At 41.9% G+C, this 17780-nt stretch overlaps 1 protein-coding gene across 10 annotated transcripts in view; it reads right to left on the bottom strand.

The window, feature by feature from the left end:
• Positions 1-17780, bottom strand: part of LOC123765545 (uncharacterized) — a 238530-nt gene that overhangs the window by 42357 nt on the left and 178393 nt on the right. The window lies entirely within an intron of this gene.

Here is a 17780-nt window from a genome sequence, read left to right as displayed (position 1 = left end):
GGCTCGATCATAGAAACTGAGTAAATTCGATACACAGGATCTTCCAGATCGAAAACCATACTGTCTGTCTGATATAATATCATTTCTCTCCAGGTGTTCTACCCATTTAGTTTTGATTAGTTTTTCCAATACTTTCACAATTACACTAGTCAATGATACAGGTCTTTAATTGAGGGGGTCTTCCCTGCTGCCACTTTTGTAGATTGGAACTATGTTAGCCTTTTTCCACATATCTGCTACGACTCCTGTACACAGGGATGCCTGAAAGATCAGGTGAAGTGGAATGCTAAGCTCAGATGCACATTCTCTCAGAATCCATGGTGAAACTCTATCTGGGCCAACTGCTTTATTCTTACTTAGCTCCATTAGCATATTTTCCACTTCATCTCTAGATACCTCTATACGCTCTATGTTGTTCTCTGGAATTCTTATTGTGTCTGGTTCTCTGAAGATCTCATTTTGTACAAACACACCTTGGAACTTTTCGTTTAATGTTTCACACATTTCCTTTTCATTTTCCGTGTATCTGTCCCCCATTTTTAACCTCTGAATATTATCCTTTACCTGCAGCTTACTTTTAATGAATTTATAGAAAAGGCCTGCATCTGATTTACATTTGTTTGCTATACTGTATATGTATGTATGTATGTGTGTGTGTGTAATTACCTAAGTGTAGTTACAGGATGAGAGCTACGCTCGTGGTGTCCCATCTTCCCAGCACTCTTTGTCATATAACGCTTTGAAACTACTGACGGTCTTGGCCTCCACCACCTTCTCCCCTAACTTGTTCCAACCGTCTACCACTCTGTTTGCGAAAGTGAATTTTCTTATATTTCTTCGGCATCTGTGTTTAGCTTAGTTTATATCTATGACCTCTTGTTCTTAAAGTTCCAGGTCTCAGGAAATCTTCCCTATCGATTTTATCAATTCCTGTCACTATTTTGTATGTAGTGATCATATCACCTCTTTTTCTTGTCTTCTAGTTTTGGCATATTTAATGCCTCTAACCTCTCCTCGTAGCTCTTGCCCTCCAGTTCTGGGAGCCACTTAGTAGCATGTCTTTGCACCTTTTCCAGTTTGTTGATGCGCTTCTTAAGATATGGGCACCACACAACTGCTGCATATTCTAGCTTTGGCCTAACAATAATCGTGAACAATTTCTTTAGTATTTCGCCATCCATGTATTTAAAAGCAATTCTGAAGTTAGAAAGCGTGGCATAGGCTCCTCGCACAATATTCTTTATGTGGTCCTCAGGTGATAGTTTTCTATCTAGAACCACCCCTAGATCTCTTTCTTTATCAGAATTCTTTAAAGATTTCTCACATAATATATAGGTTGTGTGGGGTCTATGTTCTCCTATTCCACATTCCATAACATGGCATTTATTAACATTAAATTCCATTTGCCAAGTGGTGCTCCATGTACTTATTTTGTCCAGGTCTTCTTGAAGGGCATGACAATCATCTAAGTTTCTTATCCTTCCTATTATCTTAGCATCATCAGCAAACATGTTCATATAATTCTGTATACCAACTGGTAGATCATTTATGTAGACAATAAACATCACTGGTGCAAGAACTGAACCCTGTGGTACTCCACTTGTGACATTTCTCCGGTCCGATACATTGCCTCTGATCACAGCCCTCATTTTTCTATCAGTCAGAAATTTTTTCATCCATGTTAGAAGCGTACCTGTCACTTCTCCTAACAAAAACTAACCACTCTGCTACACTCCCACAACAGTGCCACTCTGCTACACTCCCACAACAGTGCCACTCTGCTACACTCCCACAACAGTGCCACTCTGCTACACTCCCACAACAGTGCCACTCTGCTACACTCCCACAACAGTGCCACTCTGCTACACTCCCACAACAGTGCCACTCTGCTACACTCCCACAACAGTGCCACTCTGCTACACTCCCACAACAGTGCCACTCTGCTACACTCCCACAACAGTGCCACTCTGCTCCACTCGCACTGCAGTCCATTTTATTACATTTTCCTTGTTTATTATGTGGGTTTATTGTTCCATTTAAAAATTATGTTTTGGGCGATCCTTCCGGATTCCTAAACACTAGAAAGCATTTCAAATATGCAATGAAGATATCACATATGGACTTCCTTTCAAGGAGAGAGAAATCTGCAGGAAAAACATGAAAATTATATAAATAAAATTCATTATTATACCAAGCTAACACATTTACATAACAATCATTCCAGTGTTAACTATAGCAAACTTTATGCCTATTTCTTTCATAAACGTTTTCTTCCTTTTTGTGCAAAGACAACTACTGTACTACATTATTTACTCCTTTTTTTTAAATACGGTAGACCTCATATCTCTTGTTGCAAAAGAATATGAGACAATTTTCAACAATTGGCATTTGAGCACATCTTACCTTTAATGTGTATACATGTGTCTTACCTTTAACTTGAACACTTCACAATTCCCACATTGCCTGGCTAAGACCAATTCTTCTGACACTTTATCATCTGTCACTTTTTAATATCAACAGAAAGTTACAGTGAAGTCTTAAGTTGCATATAATGGGCAACATTTTGTATAACAAGAGTTAAGAGAGAAATATAAATATATAATAAACATTTCCCATTTTTCTTTACTAGAAAACATATGAAGATTCATCAAAACAAACAATGGTTCACTTATACTTTCAAGTTAAATCAATAGCCCTTAGTTATTAGTGAATAAGTTTTAAAAGGAGGATATCATAGCACTAACTCACAGAATGTAGCCTATAACCACATCAGTGGCACACTGTATGAGATGCTTAGCAAGAGAGGAAAGCACACTTTCTACAGCCACTGAGAAAAGCATGCTGCAACCTTCGCACTTAGTAAGCCACTTGTCTATTTTCGTCTGTGGGCCAGTTACCCTCGGTAGCATGCCGCAGTTGCCAGCTACAAATTCAATTTGGCATTTTAAAATTATCTGTTGGCATTTTTATATATAAATCTAAGCTTCTGATGTACAAAAAAAATGCAAATCTAATCTCAGTACAAAATATATTCCGAGAAATATATTCAAACCATAATTTATCACTCTTGGCAACTCTCTCAGCTGGCTATATCTGGCAAGCACTGAACATGGGGCTTGGTAGTGGCCATACAGGTCCACTATGAAAGATGTTCACTGGAAAATAATGTAAATATGGCTACAAATATGGCTTACAAAAAATTCAACACAGGATTATTGCATACCATCTCCTAACATCTACATGTACTCTGGCATGAGCTGCTGTTTACCCATATATTTTCAGTTACATGAAACAGTGTTTCATGTAATTTATATTCATATAAGTTTAGATATACAGCATGCTCTTGCTCTGTACAAGAAATTTATTCCTTCCACATATGTAAAGATAAATTTCAATCTGTGCATATGAAAAATATAGGGTTACATTCCAGAGACCACCAAATGTCCACTTTCTGATTTGGCCATTGTACCTCTTCCATAGGCATAACATTCCTGAGCAATCAGAAGGCTCACAATTTGTCAGGCAAGATAGACTACAGCAGCCCTGCATGTCATATAAGGTGCATTGGAGCAATACAGACAATTTATCTTGTCAAAATAAACAAAGGCTCATGATCTGTTCACAAGCTAATGCACTCTACTCTATTACAGATTCCCAGTGATCTCATGCTTAAAACTGCCAACAGAAACTCAGGGCATCTATCAGCCATCCACCACACCCCATCCCAGGCAGGGCAAAAAGTATGGGCAAGTCTCTTTACATCCATTGCTTCTGTTCACCTAGCAGTGATTAAGAACCTGGGTGTTAGTCGACTGTTGTGGGTGGCATCCTGGGGAATGGTCAAATGCTGCATATATAATAATAATAATAATAATTCACTGTGTCAGGGAACAGGAAGCCAGAGTGTATTCATACATGTTTAACTTTTATCGAGGCCCCCCTCCCCCCCCAATGGTATAGGACAAATACAGTACTGTATCAGTATAAATAATCTGCAATATAAATAATCTGCAGTCAGATCTTCATTTTCAAGAGTGATGAAAACATTTAAAAATATTAAAATATAGCCCAATTCAAAATAAAAAAACACAACTCTAAGAATGACTTGAAGAGAAAAGAATGACTTTTGTTGGCTGGTGCAGTTAAGGAGTTAAATAAACTGCAGTCAGTGTGCTAGATGGTATAGGACAAATACAGTACTATATTGGTTTAAGTGTCGACCAAACCACACACTAGAAATTGAAGAGATGACGACATTTTGTATCTGGTGTATCTGGCACAATCAACTTGATAATAGTCCAGGACGAACTGAAACGTCGTAGTCTCTTCAGTTTCTAGTGTGTGGTTTGGTCAACATTTTTCAGCCACATTATTGTGACTTCATCTGCAGTTTAAGTGTCCCTAATTTCTTAACCAGTATCTCAGCATTGGATTGGAAGGTGAACAGTAGGCAGTTCTCAGGCAAGTGTTTTAGTCTTTATTAAGCACAAACTCATCACTGGCATTTACCATGCAACCTTTCATGGCTTTTAGCTGTTCTAATTGTTCTGGTATTCTTTGTCTGTACAGTATTTTTAGTAGAGAGAGTAGAACTGTGCACCCAGAAGGTACTAGATCTGACACCAGCAGTGAACATTATTTCCAATTTTGTTTGGGGTAAGGGGTCACTGTCCTTTCTCACTACTGTACAAAGTTGAGGACAACTAGACTCTTCAGTCTAGTTGTCTGTAACGTGTGTATGTTCATCGAAAATTGAGGTGAGAGAACTAACTGAAAAGAGTACAGTGGCACATTGATTTACGATTGCCCTGACTTACGATTATTTCGAGTTACGATGTAAATTTGATAGAAAAATGCGACTCGACTTACGATAGTGTCGTCGACTAACGATATTTTTTGGTACATGTTTGGGTCGACCGAGTGTGTGGTTCCCGGTAACGTGGGCCGACCTGCCTCAGTTTACTACAGCTGCCCGCTTAGTGACGATCACGCCTATAAAAAATTCTGTTTTTGTGATGATTTTTTGCTTTTTGAACATAAAACTGATTATTATATATCACATCATGGGTCCCAAGAAAGTCAGTGGTAAGGTTCAACATATGAAAACCCATGTAAGGATGACCATAGAGCAAAAACAAGAGATCATTCGTAAATATGAAGATGGTGTGCGGGTTGTTGTACTAGCTAGGCAGTACAACAAATCTGTCAACAATATCCATCATACTTGCTAAGAAAAAGGACATTATGAGTGCTAAGGTGGCAAAAGGCAAATCAATAATCATGAAACATAGAACACAAACACACGAGGATGTTGAACAGTTATTATTAATTTGGATACACAGCAAGGAGTTAGCGGGTGAAAGTGTTTCACAGGCCATCATTTGTGAAAAAGCAAGAAAATTGCATGAAGACATTTTAAAGGAAACCCCTGGAATGAGTGATGCAAATGCGAGAGAGTTTAAGGCCAGCAGGGGATGGTTTGAGAAATTTAGAAAAAGAAATGGCATTAACAGTGTTTTGAGTATTTTGTGTTGCAAGCTGGTGGAGGAACACAGTGAAGAACTGACCACCGAAGAACTTCACAAGGAGCAGCAACAAGAGACAGCTGAGGAAATTTCTTCATGGGAGGAGGAGACAGTACAGAATGTCCCTTCCTCATTAATTAAGAAAATGTGTGCAGCATGGGAAGAATTGCAAACTTTTGCCGAAATGACTTGCCCAAATCACGGTGCAGTAGGCCATTGCCTTAACCTTTTTAATGACACTGTGATGCCTCACTACAGACAAAAATTAAAACATATGGGAAACAAAAATCTATGGAAAGGGTTTTAGTGAGACAAAGAAGCAGTGAATCACAACCAGGTCCTAGTGGTATGTAGGCAAAATGTAGGAGAGAGTACCCCAGAGAAATCACCACTGCCTGATGTTATAATGGAAGGGACTCACCTTCTAAACAGTAACACCTCTCATCCTCCCCCCTCCTCACCATCTTTCATATGCATCAATAGTCCTCCATAAGGGTATGATAAACATTTGTACCGTATTGTAGTTAGAGAAAAAAATTATATTCAGTATAAAATGTATTTTTAAGTTAATATTTTTGGGGGTGTGGAACGGATTAATCCAATTCCCTTTATTTCTTATGGGAAAAATCGCTTCGACTTACGATATTTCAACTTATGATATGCCTCTGGGAACGGATTACCATCACAAATCGAGGCCCCACTGTATACACAATTCAGTGTGGCCTCTCCCTCACCCGAAACGCTCGGCGCACCTTGGGGTAGGCTGGGACGCGCACACCAAGGATGCAAAAGTGTTAATCAAGAATTGAGCAAAGGTATATTCACAGTAGTCATCTCTGTCACTAATGACACTAGTGCAAATGAATGTATTTTGGTAGTAGATAGCTGTGCCACTTCCTCTTTTAGTTGGCCTACAGTTGTGAATGGCTGTATAACCAGCTAAGTTGTAAAGTTGGATATGGTCTTTACTTAGCCATGTTCCTTAAAATAATGAACAACAGTTTAGTTCCTAGTGCTGTGAGTAGTGCATATATATCATCAGAATGTTTACCAAGTGATCTGGCATTTTGTTTGAAAACTGATAGGCTAGTGTTACTCTGGATTTTTTTTTTTTTTTTTGCAAGGTATGCTGTCATATCTGCAGTAGTGATGATCAATATGCTGGTTATTGTAGATTTGTGACACCAAATTTAGTTTAGGGTCAATATCAGCTTGCATGTAGATACAATAGATTCAAGATTCAATAAAGTAAGTGATTACAGAACAGTAAAATCCTAAATCTGCTGTACAACTACTTGCTATAATTTTTACAAATTACAGTAAAATTTAGATTGATAAAAAACCAACGTTGAATGTAATGAGAAGCCATTTTCTGGGTGAGAACAGGAGGCTCACTGGAGCTATCCAGGTTAATATGTAATATATTAGACTTTGGCATCAGTGTGAACGGCTGATGAGTCTGTCATAGGCCTACCGGGACCACGAGCCAGAACCTGGGCCCTGTCAGAGACACGAGGAGCAATGGCCTATAGAACGGCACATGTGATCTGGAGCATTCTACATCTGCCATTGACCGGGTCAGGCACCAGAAAGGAAAGGATCCAAAAACAAACCCCTGCTCTGGTTGAAACTACTACTGAAAGTTAAATGAGTGAACAGAACTCCCCAAAGAAAAACAAGCAAACTAGCATGACGTCACCACTTGCTGCGCCACCGTCTGCGCAGCTCTTCCCTCCCCAGGAGGGGGAGGGAAAGCCCCAGACCCCTTGTGTCAGCAACCCACACCTTCAGTTCTGAGGCTGGATGTTAAAATACGCAAAAAAGCTGCGTATTTTAGGCCAAAGGGAGGGAGGGATGCCGGGGAGCCTCCGGATCTCACCCAGATAATGGCTTTTCATTACATTCAATGCTGGTTTTCTGGGCAAGCCCCTTCGGCTCCCCGGAGCTATCTACCCAAAGACAAGGACAAAAGAGGGTCAAATCCGGGAGGTGGAAAACACGAGCCTGAAACCCGAAAGCAAGACAACTGGCAACACCTAATGCCCCCGCGGACGACCCGGGAGACCCGAACCCTGGAACAGGGACAGGGGAACCCAGGTCAACCCAACTATGTCTAGGGCCACAGAGGCCATGGCACGCAGGCAATGGCTGCGAGCCACAACCGGACACAAGAAGAATTACACCCCCTACCAAAGCAACCAAGCATTAACAACCCCAGGGATCTCTCCAGACAACAGCTGTCCCAACCTCGCCAGAAAAGAAGAGACGGCTGCAAATGAACAAACCGATCACCAGAACCCAAAGGAGCAGAAACCTTTGAGAAACAATCTTGAACCGAAGAGGCCACAACAAACCGAGGGGAAGAGAATGAAGAGAGCACCTTGTCCAAGACCAGGATGGCTCAGGCGGCGCATGAGCTGGCCAGAGGTGAAACAATGCCTGAGACAGTTCACGAAACGGTGCAGAAAGAACATCAAAACCAAAAGCAAGCTATAGCGGCTCCGCCAGCGCCGCATGAGACAAGTATGTGGCATAAGATGATGGTCCTGAACAGCCCAAGAGAAAGGACTAGAGCACCTCAACAAAAAGCCCAGTATACCTACGAAGAGAAAAAGAAAAAGGAAGGACTGCCAGGAAACCATATCCTGCTGCCGAGATGAGGCACGCAGGTGGGACACTATTAACAAAGCAACCTGATCACCAAACAGAAGGTGATAGACTCTAGTCAAAATTACCAGACACAAAGACTCGAGGAGAAGACTGAACCAGCCACATAACAGACCAGACCAAGCATCTGAAAGAGGCAGAACCATGAGAAAACCCCCAGGTGCAGACACCGAGCAAGCAGCACCTGAAACCAAGGTTGTCAGGGAACCAGATGGAATGTCCGCCATGGCACCAGAAACCTGAACCCAGTGAGCCGGGAAAGAACCAAATCCCTGGCGAGCAGACATGCTCTGTCCAGAAGGAACCCCCCTTCCCCCCCTCCCCTGCGGGACCCCCGAATAACCAACAAGTCCGACAACAGACGACGAGAAGCTGCTGCTTGCAGAAACTGCCCAACCGCAGACTCCGTAAACAGCAAGGACAAAATGGCGACGAAAATGTAAGAGCCAGGGTCCAGGCAGATTCCAATGAGGAAGCGAGCACCACTAGCCAACACGTGAGACGTGAGGCGAAAAATTATGATACTGCATCCCACAAACATCTCCAGCAGGGCAGACGATGCACGTGCGGGCGATTTATGTATGAGGAGAACTACTCAGGACATGTACTGCACTAAAACAAAAATTTACTGTACAGTATGTAAAAATAAAAGTCCGTAACTAGGGGTCATAAATCCTAACTCCTCTCATCCTAATGACAATGAACCGTAGGGGGCAGGAGTGGTTGATTTGAACTCTACATCCACCTGCAGATATTTCAATACATCAGCTTGTAGTGTAATACAAGGATAAAATTAAAGAACTCAGTTCTATAACTGAACACTGGTTCTGTTCAACATCAGGGGACTGAACAAGAACATAGTCCAGCCGAGCACTATTATTATTATAGCCAATATGCACATACGGATAAACACAACAATGTGTGTTATAGAGGAATGAAATATGTAAATATGCAATTAAAGGACCTTAAATATGGTCCAAGTACCGGTATCTGGGGACAAGAGAGTATATTCAATATGATGAACTAATATGACGTAGTTAGCAATTGGTAACTTAATGTATATGATCAATTATGTATAGAGAGATTCCAATGTATAGAAAAGGTTGCAGTCAGGCACTGAATGACGTTCAATGAATGAGTGTCCAGACAGCATTGAATGACAGTCAATGAATGAGCATACAGAGTCAAGAAAAAGATTCAATCGCTGAAAGATTAAATCAAAACTTACTGGAATTTGGGGCTGTACCCCACAGTGTAATGAATAACAATATATATAGACATATGAAGGTTAAATTAAGATGCATGCAAATTGGCCAATCAACCAATGGCCAATACTACAAACAATACCCAACACTCATTCAAAAATCAAGAACCAGTGCCTAGCTGACAGTGTCGCCAGACCATGTAATCCCTCTTGTAGAGCGTAGGCACTATAGTGTCATGACACAGCTTTGCTGTTTAATATTCTGGGAGCATTGCTAGTAGATTATGTCCTTAGTTGCGTGTGCAGTAGAATAAGATTAGGTGTTGGGCAGAGGTGGGAGCAGCATCACTCCTCCAGTATCTAGGGAGCTATGACTGGTGATATAAGATTATTTAATGCGGAGTATTACCCGTGAAAAAGGTCGCAGAACACCAAGAAGTGTTTACACGGTCCATAAACAAAATAATCTCCCCTGGCCCACACTCAGGACACTTGAGGTCTAAGCTGGCTCCTCCCTTCTTTCGAGGAGGGTAGCCTACAATGTTTATTTATCGATTATTTTTAGATATACAGTGGAACCCCGGGGTTACGAGCACCCCTGTTTACAAGTTTTTCGGGTTTCGGTTTACCAGTGCCTCGTGCCCAGTGACTATCCAACCTGAATTCTTCACAAGGATTTACAATTTTTTGTCGGATATTTGGCTATTTGACCATAAAAGTTGTTATTATATATCACGCACTGAGTCCCAAGAAAGCCAGTGGTAAGGATCAAGGCAAGAAATCGTACCAGAGGATGACAATAGAGGAAAAACAAGAGATCATTCGGAAGCATGAAAATGGTACACGTGTTGTTGAACTAGCTAGGCAGTTCAACAAATCCATGTCAACGATATGCACTATACTTGCCAGGAAGAAGGACATTATGAGTGCTAAAGTGGCAAAAGGCGTATCAACAATCACGAAACAAAGACCACAAATACTTGAGGATGTGGAAAAGTTGTTATTAATTTGGATACACAACAAGGAGTTAGCGGGTGATAGTGTTTCAGAGGCCATCATTTGTGAGAAAGATAGGGTATTGCATGAAGATCTTGTAAAGAAAACCCCTGGAACGAATGCAGATACGATAGACTTTAAGGCAAGCAGGGGATGGTTTGACAAATTTAAAAAAAGGAGTGGTATTCATAGTGTTGCGAGGCATGGGGAGGCTGCCAGCTCAGACAAACCAGCGACTGAAAGATTTATTGAAGAATTTAAAGAGTTTGTAGTGGCTGAGGGATACCTACTGCAACAAGTGTTTAATTGTGATGAAACAGGGCTGTTCTGGAAAAGATTGCCTAAGAGGACATACATTACCAAGGAGGAAAAATTTTTGCCCGGACACAAGCCTATAAAAGATAGGTTTACGCTTGTGCTGTGTGGAAATGCAAGTGGCGATTTGAAAATTAAACCCTTGCTTGTGTATCATTCTGAAAATCCTAGGGTTTTCAAAAAGTATGGTGTGCAGAATAACCAAATGTGTGTGATGTGGAGGGCTAATAATAAGGCATGGGTGACTAGGATTTTTTTTTACGGAGTGGGTGAATGATGTGGTGTGCCTTGCCATACAAAAATATCTGCAGGAAAAAAATTTGCCACTCAAGGCCCTGCTTCTCCTCAACAATGCTTCTGCTCATCCTCCAGGCTTGGAAGATGCATTGTTGAACAGATACAGTAATTTTCTCACAGTAAAGTTCCTTCTTCCTAACACTACGCTTCTAATTCAGCTTCTGAATTAGCTTCAGCTTCTAATTCTATGGACCAGAAAATCATAGCAAATTTTAAGAAACTTTATGAAAGGGCACTTTTCCAGAAATGTTTTGAAGTGACTGAATCCATAAACCTCACCCTCAATGAGTTCTGGAAACACGATTTTAACATTTGAAGTGCTTTAAAACTCATTGATAAAGCCTGGCAAAAAGTGACTCAAAGAACCCTGATCTCTGGCTGGAGAAAATTGTGGTCTGAATGTGTGACAGAGCTAGACTTTGAGGGATGTGAGCCTGTAAATGAAGTGTCTATTGTTAAGGAAATTGTTACTCTGGGCAGGAAGATGGACTTAGAATTGGATGGTGCTGATGTGGAGGAGATGGTGGAAGAACACAATGAAGAACTGACTACTGTAGAACTCCAAGCCCTTCAAATGGAGCAGCAAGAAGAGGCAGCTGAGGATATTTCTCCAGCGGAGGAGGATGAAGCAGAAGAGGATGTTCCTTTCGCAACCATTAGGAAGTGGTGTCAGAAGTGGGAAGAAATGCAAACTTTTATTGAAATGACTCACCCAGAGAAATCTGTAGTAGACCGTTGCATTAATCTTTTCAATGACAATGTGATGCTTCACTACAGACAAATGTTGCGAAGAAGGGAAAAACAATCTTCAATGGATCGTTTCGTTGTGAGAAAATCAAGCAGTGAGCTACAACCAGGACCTAGTTGTATGCAGGCAAAACATGCCAGAGAATACACTCCAGAAAAATCTTCACTGCCTAATGTTATAATGGAAAGGGACTCCCCTTCCAAACAGTAACACCTCTCCTTCTCCTCTCCCCCCCCCCCCCTCCTCACCATCTTCCATACACCAACAGGAGTCATCAGCAAGGGCAAGTAATAACTTGAACGTACTTTTGTAGTGTAGATTTGGATGAATTAGGTATAAAATTTAGTTTGAAGTGAGGTTTTTGGGTAGTCGGGAATGGATTAATTCATTTCCCATTATTTCTTATGGGGAAATTAGCTTCAGTTTACGAGTTTTCGGGTTACGAGCTGTCTCCAGGAATAGATTAAACTCTTAAACCGAGGTACCCCTGTAGTATTGAAAGATTATAAGTCATACTGAAGAGTACCAAAGATTCCTATAAAGGATTGGAGGTAATCCTCACCAGATATCAACAGATGTTCCAATAGTTTTTCAATTAACAAAGTTCTTCTCGAACCTTCGAGATCCTTGATAATTTAACACAAAATCATGTTGGTTCATAGGGCCCATTGGCATACGCCCCAATGGTCATTGCAGGACCCAGCTGATATAGGATATAAAGAATATGAGGAATATGAGGAATATGAGGGGGATCTTGATACGATTCAAACATGATTGTGATATGATGTAGAAAGAAGACATGTCCTAGATACAGTAATAATGTTGAGAAAGGTTAGATTTACCCACAGGAAGGATGCAACCGACGGACCCAAAGGGACATGGAACCGAACCCGGGGGAGGGGCCGACACCAAAACCAACCCATACGTAGAGGAGGAAAGGGGGAAGAAAACACCACTCCATGTAACAGTAAGCCCCACTCGGAGGGAAGGAAAACCCAGGAGGGGTCTAATTGGGCCTAAGGCCCCCAAGTCAGCCCCTCCCAACCCCGGGAACCTCCACACCAGGATCCAGGGCCGAATCATCCTTCAAAGCCCCGGCCTCAAAAAAAAAAAAGCTGGGGCAGCCGGTGCCTGATAGCTGGGTGGACAGCGCTTCGGATTTGTAGTCCTGAGGTTCCAGGTTCGATCCCTGGTGGAGGCGGAGACAAATGGGCAAAATGTTTCTTTCACCCTGATGCCCCCTGTTACTAGCAGTAAATAGGTACCTGGGAGTTAGACAGCTGGTACAGCCTGCTTCCTGGGGGATGTGTAACAAAAAGGAGGCTTCGTCGAGAACCGGGCCGCGGGTACGCTAAGCCCCGAAATCATCTCAAGATAACCTCAAGAAGAAGAAGATAGCTGTAAAAACACTAAGGAAGGGGGCCCACTAGTCAGACCCATACGCAATGACTGGAGGAACCGACTTGAATGCCTCCGTCGCTACCCCAGAAGAGGCATCCCGAGACTGCTCAAGTCTCAAAACCAGCTAAACCCCGCCCCCAACCCCAAAGCCCACAGACGCTTCGGAGCTGGAAGCTGGAGGGGGGACCTGAAAGCACAACAGCAGGGAAAGAACGAGGGGGTGCAGACCAAACCAAGGCCGAAGCAACCCACACCCCAAAGTCCAGGTCCCTACAATCAAAACGGGGCAGCCTCGAGGCTTACTGGGGTAGCAAACAACCTAGCGCACTGCAGCAATCTAAACCAAGCACGCAACGCTAGAGCTGCCTGCACCCGGATAGAGTCACCAGCAGATAGGGTGAATTGAGTCACAAACAAGCAACAATGCTCCCAGGACTCCAGGTCAAAGGTGACACCGACCCAACAGGCAACTGGACAGGCAAAAACAATGAGTCGCCCTGAGACAAGGGGACAGAGCAACCCTCAATCTCGCACCAGGCGAGAGTAGACCCCAGGGGTCACATCCATCAGATCCGAGCGTCCTTGTGTGGTTTCCCAAGGCCCTTAGATCTGTATTTCTATGGGAAGCCCAAGTAGGGTACTGCTAACCTGCACTCAATACTACCAAACAAACTGCTAAAAGCTGAACCCCCAGGACGTGTCCACACACAAGGGCAAAGCAGGGGGTACCACCATACAAAGTAAACCCTAGTATAACAGCTAGAGAAACAGGGAAAGAGATACCAAGGCAGACCCCCACCAGGCAAAAAGAAAAAGAAAAAGAAAACCTGGCAAAAGGACAGCGTACCCAGAAGGAACAGAGCCGGCCATTGTTATAGGTGAAAACTAGCTGCACAGTACCCTACGCAAAAGTTTTGCACAGTACCAGTGCAAAACTACCACTTACCCCAAGGTAGACAAGGGTGGAAACCCCCCAAATCACTAGGGACAGTCAATCGCCGAGCAACAAAAGACCAACAGATGTAGGCCCAAGGTGACTTGTGGCAGAGAACCCCAAGCCTCAAGGGCAGTACTCGGGGCACTCAGGGAAGGTGATCCAAAGCACATGCAGCTGAACCAGAGGACAGCACAACACAAGAGTCTGGAGGTGGAGCCACATGACCATGCCGTATCACACTAGCCGAAGAACTGAGGTGTGGATCACCAATGAGGGGTCTGGGGCTCTTCCCTTCCCCCTCCCGGGTAGAGGGGAGCTGCACAGAGCTGCGGCGCGGCTCGTGTGATGTTTTGCTCGTTTGCTAGTTTTCATTTGGGGAATTTTGTCCACTCAATTGTCTATTTTCGTTGTTTTTAACCAGAATAGGGGTTTGTTTTGGGGTGCTTACCTTTCTGAGTACCTGTCCCGGTCAATGGCATATATAGAATGCTCCAAATCACATGTGCATTTCTATAGACCATTGCTCCTCGTGCCTCTGAGGGAGCTCAGGTTCTGGCCCATGGGCCCCGGTAGGCCTAGAACTCCACCCACATCAACTGGTGCCAAAGTTAGGGATACAGTATTCATATCAGCCTGGATAGCTCGGGGGAGCCAAAGGGGCTCTCCCCAGAAAAAATGCTAGGCCTCTTGTTGTCCCAACCCCACTATACAAAGTCCAGTTATGCTTCTACTGCATGGCATATCAAACAAATACTTTTCATTTTATTTCTTTGACTAATACATTATATTAGAGGAAGATAGGTTAGGTTAGGTTAGGATAGTTAAGGTTTGGTTAGGAGAGAGTAGTTTAAGCTAGGTTTAGCTACTTTGAACAGAACACAGGCAGATGCTTTTTTTTATTACTTATTTATTTATTCTGTTTTTTCTGTTTTTTTCTGTTTTTATTTATTTCTGTTTTTTCACATTTTACCTATTTAATTAAAAACACCCATAATAGAAAAGCCTTTAACTCTAATATTACTACCATGATACCCAGATAATCAACTAAAACATTTTAAAATAGTTAAAAGTCAATCTTTTATCTTATTAGTATGCATGTAAAATCATACATTTTTACCTACTTGATCAAAAATCTGTGTTTGTTATTGTTTAACCACTGGACTGTGCCAACCGAGAAAACTCTTTTTCGTACCCATTCAAAATGTGTGCGTGGTTGGTTGTGTTTGAAATGACCTCTTAGGACCTCCAGTGAGAGGCAGCCATCTTGGAAAAATTTTCCAGAATGCCCAAGGGCTGCTGGCTGGGTTAGTACTGAGTGAGCAACCATGGGTGACGCACGCGCCTCTGGCTTTCAAACACTTGTTCAACATGGTATTGAAAGATCGCGCTCTGTAGGTGAAATTCGGACCTTATTGTTTGAAGAACATAAGGGTCATGATATTGGTGAAACTAGGTGCAATAAGGACCTAACATAAAGGTCAGATGCAAGTGATACAGCACCTATGAGGACGATACATTGAGCGTATCCAGTTGTAGCTCTGAGCGCCACCCTTGCCCACCTATGCCATCTCCAATTTATATAGATGATATATAGATGAATCATTTTCTGCATTCAGTGATGATGCATCTGATACAAGTAGCATAGATGAACAGTGTTAGCGGCTTCCATGGTGGTGTTTTCCATAGATATTTTCAAGAATAGCTGAATCTCTTCCAGAATGCATGAATCTCTTCCAGATTGACTGACACTCTTCGAGGTTAGCTGAATCTCTTCCAGTGTGGGACCTTACAAAGCGATCTTTTCAAGACTACTTTACAAATTTATCTTTTTCTATAATCTTTTCAATACTACTTTATCTTTACAAGCTTGGCTACATACCACCAACAAGTACTAAAGCCAAGAGTGTACTCGAGTGCATTATTTGCAAGCACACAGAACCAGGAAGCAAAAATTTATCTGTACCTGGTGCAACGAGAGCGAAGTCGCGCTGTGTACCATGGGACTACTTCGGTGATTATTACTCACTTCTGAAGTACCGAGTGTAATACAGTGTGTTACTGTGTAAATAGTGTGTGAAACTGTACATATTGTAATTTTGGTGAGTTTTTAACAAGTAATATTGCGACAAGAAACATTTATTGTGGACACATTACTGACACATGTATCACAGTTCCAAGGAACATTATGAACATTCTACTGTATACATATTGTAAAGGTCACAAATATGCATCATATACGATAAAAAACAAATAAAACAGCATTGGAAATACATAGAACAAATAACTGAAAATATATTTGTGGCAACTCGCGGTGCTTGAATGGTCAGCGCGACCGTCTCTGAGAGATTCACGCACGGGCGACCAGCCCCTGATAACGTCACAGTGCACCTTGTCCACGTACCCACCGCCAAAGTAAGTGGAATTTGGTATTTATTTTCACATGGACATGTTCAGGGAAGGGAATTTATCATTTTTCAAAGAAAAAATAATTTTTTGCAACACTTGATTTCATGTGCACAGGGGAAATGTTACAATAAACTAGGTGCATCACAGTGGTTAATGTGCGAGATCACATTACAGTAGACCAAAACCACCAGGTATATGACAGGTAAACACATCACTTCAGCAGGACTTTGATGTTTGGTCTTGAGACTGGTCTTAGATGTGAAGGAACAGGTTTGAGTATTCTGGGTGAAAGTGGAAGTTATGAAAGTTAACCATTAAAAACGACTGCAATAAATACTTCTTCCTGCAATCGTCACTCATGATGATCATAAAGACCCTGGCAGAGATCATTTCCACCCATACTAAGCAGCAATATTCCTAGTCATGTAATGCAGATGAATACTGCATTCAGTCCAGTTGAGTTTAATAACTGAATTTTGACCCATTAATTATAGCAAACAACAATACTGTTTTTATTCTGAACAGTATTATAGTAAAACAAGAACCAACAAAGGTGGTTTATTACAGAAAGGATTGTAAACAAAATTACTGATGTACTAGTTTATATAGATAGAGCTAAAGTTGAGATGTAGTAACTTTAGTTAGAATAAAAGGAGAAATTCATATGATACATATACAGTACTATACAAAAGGCAAAAAGAGTTAGCCAAGCTGGGAAATAATGAAGCACTTATTGTGAGCAGCTGTTCATACTAGGTACCAGCATGCAAAAACAAAATTTGAGTGGTACCTCCTGAAGAAGCCTGGATGTAAGCAGCAGTAATGTGCAAGCGAAGCAGCACCTTGGCTATTTAGCACCATATTTGCCTCACAACTGCCTCAGTTCTGGTGTGATTCATGGTCTGCATCATTTACTGCAAGTTCAGTCTCAATCCAAAGTTAGTTTAACTATGCTTCTCCGTTATTAAAATATGATTTGTACTATAACTTGTCACTTCCGCTACAAAGGACTTGAAGCCTCTGAAAAACTTGCGAGCTAATCTATCACTCATATCTAATGTTGAATCATAACTAGTAAAACTATCGCTGACAATGTTTTGTGCAACCATCATCGCACCAATGTGAGTCCCATTGTGTCTGCAGGTGCTCTTATTAACTCGAGGCCATGTATTTGCTAGATCAGATTTTGACAATTCGTTAGCTAAACATCGACACCAAGGTTGTGAGTTACTCTTCTTAGGGGTGGATATCAGTAGCGGCTCCAAATGTATATGTGATTCATGA

This window comes from Procambarus clarkii, chromosome 30, assembly GCF_040958095.1.
Source record: "Procambarus clarkii isolate CNS0578487 chromosome 30, FALCON_Pclarkii_2.0, whole genome shotgun sequence".
In the NCBI taxonomy this organism is placed as follows: domain Eukaryota; kingdom Metazoa; phylum Arthropoda; class Malacostraca; order Decapoda; family Cambaridae; genus Procambarus; species Procambarus clarkii.
Note: the sequence above shows the minus strand (reverse complement) of the source record. Positions and strands in the feature narration are given on the sequence as shown.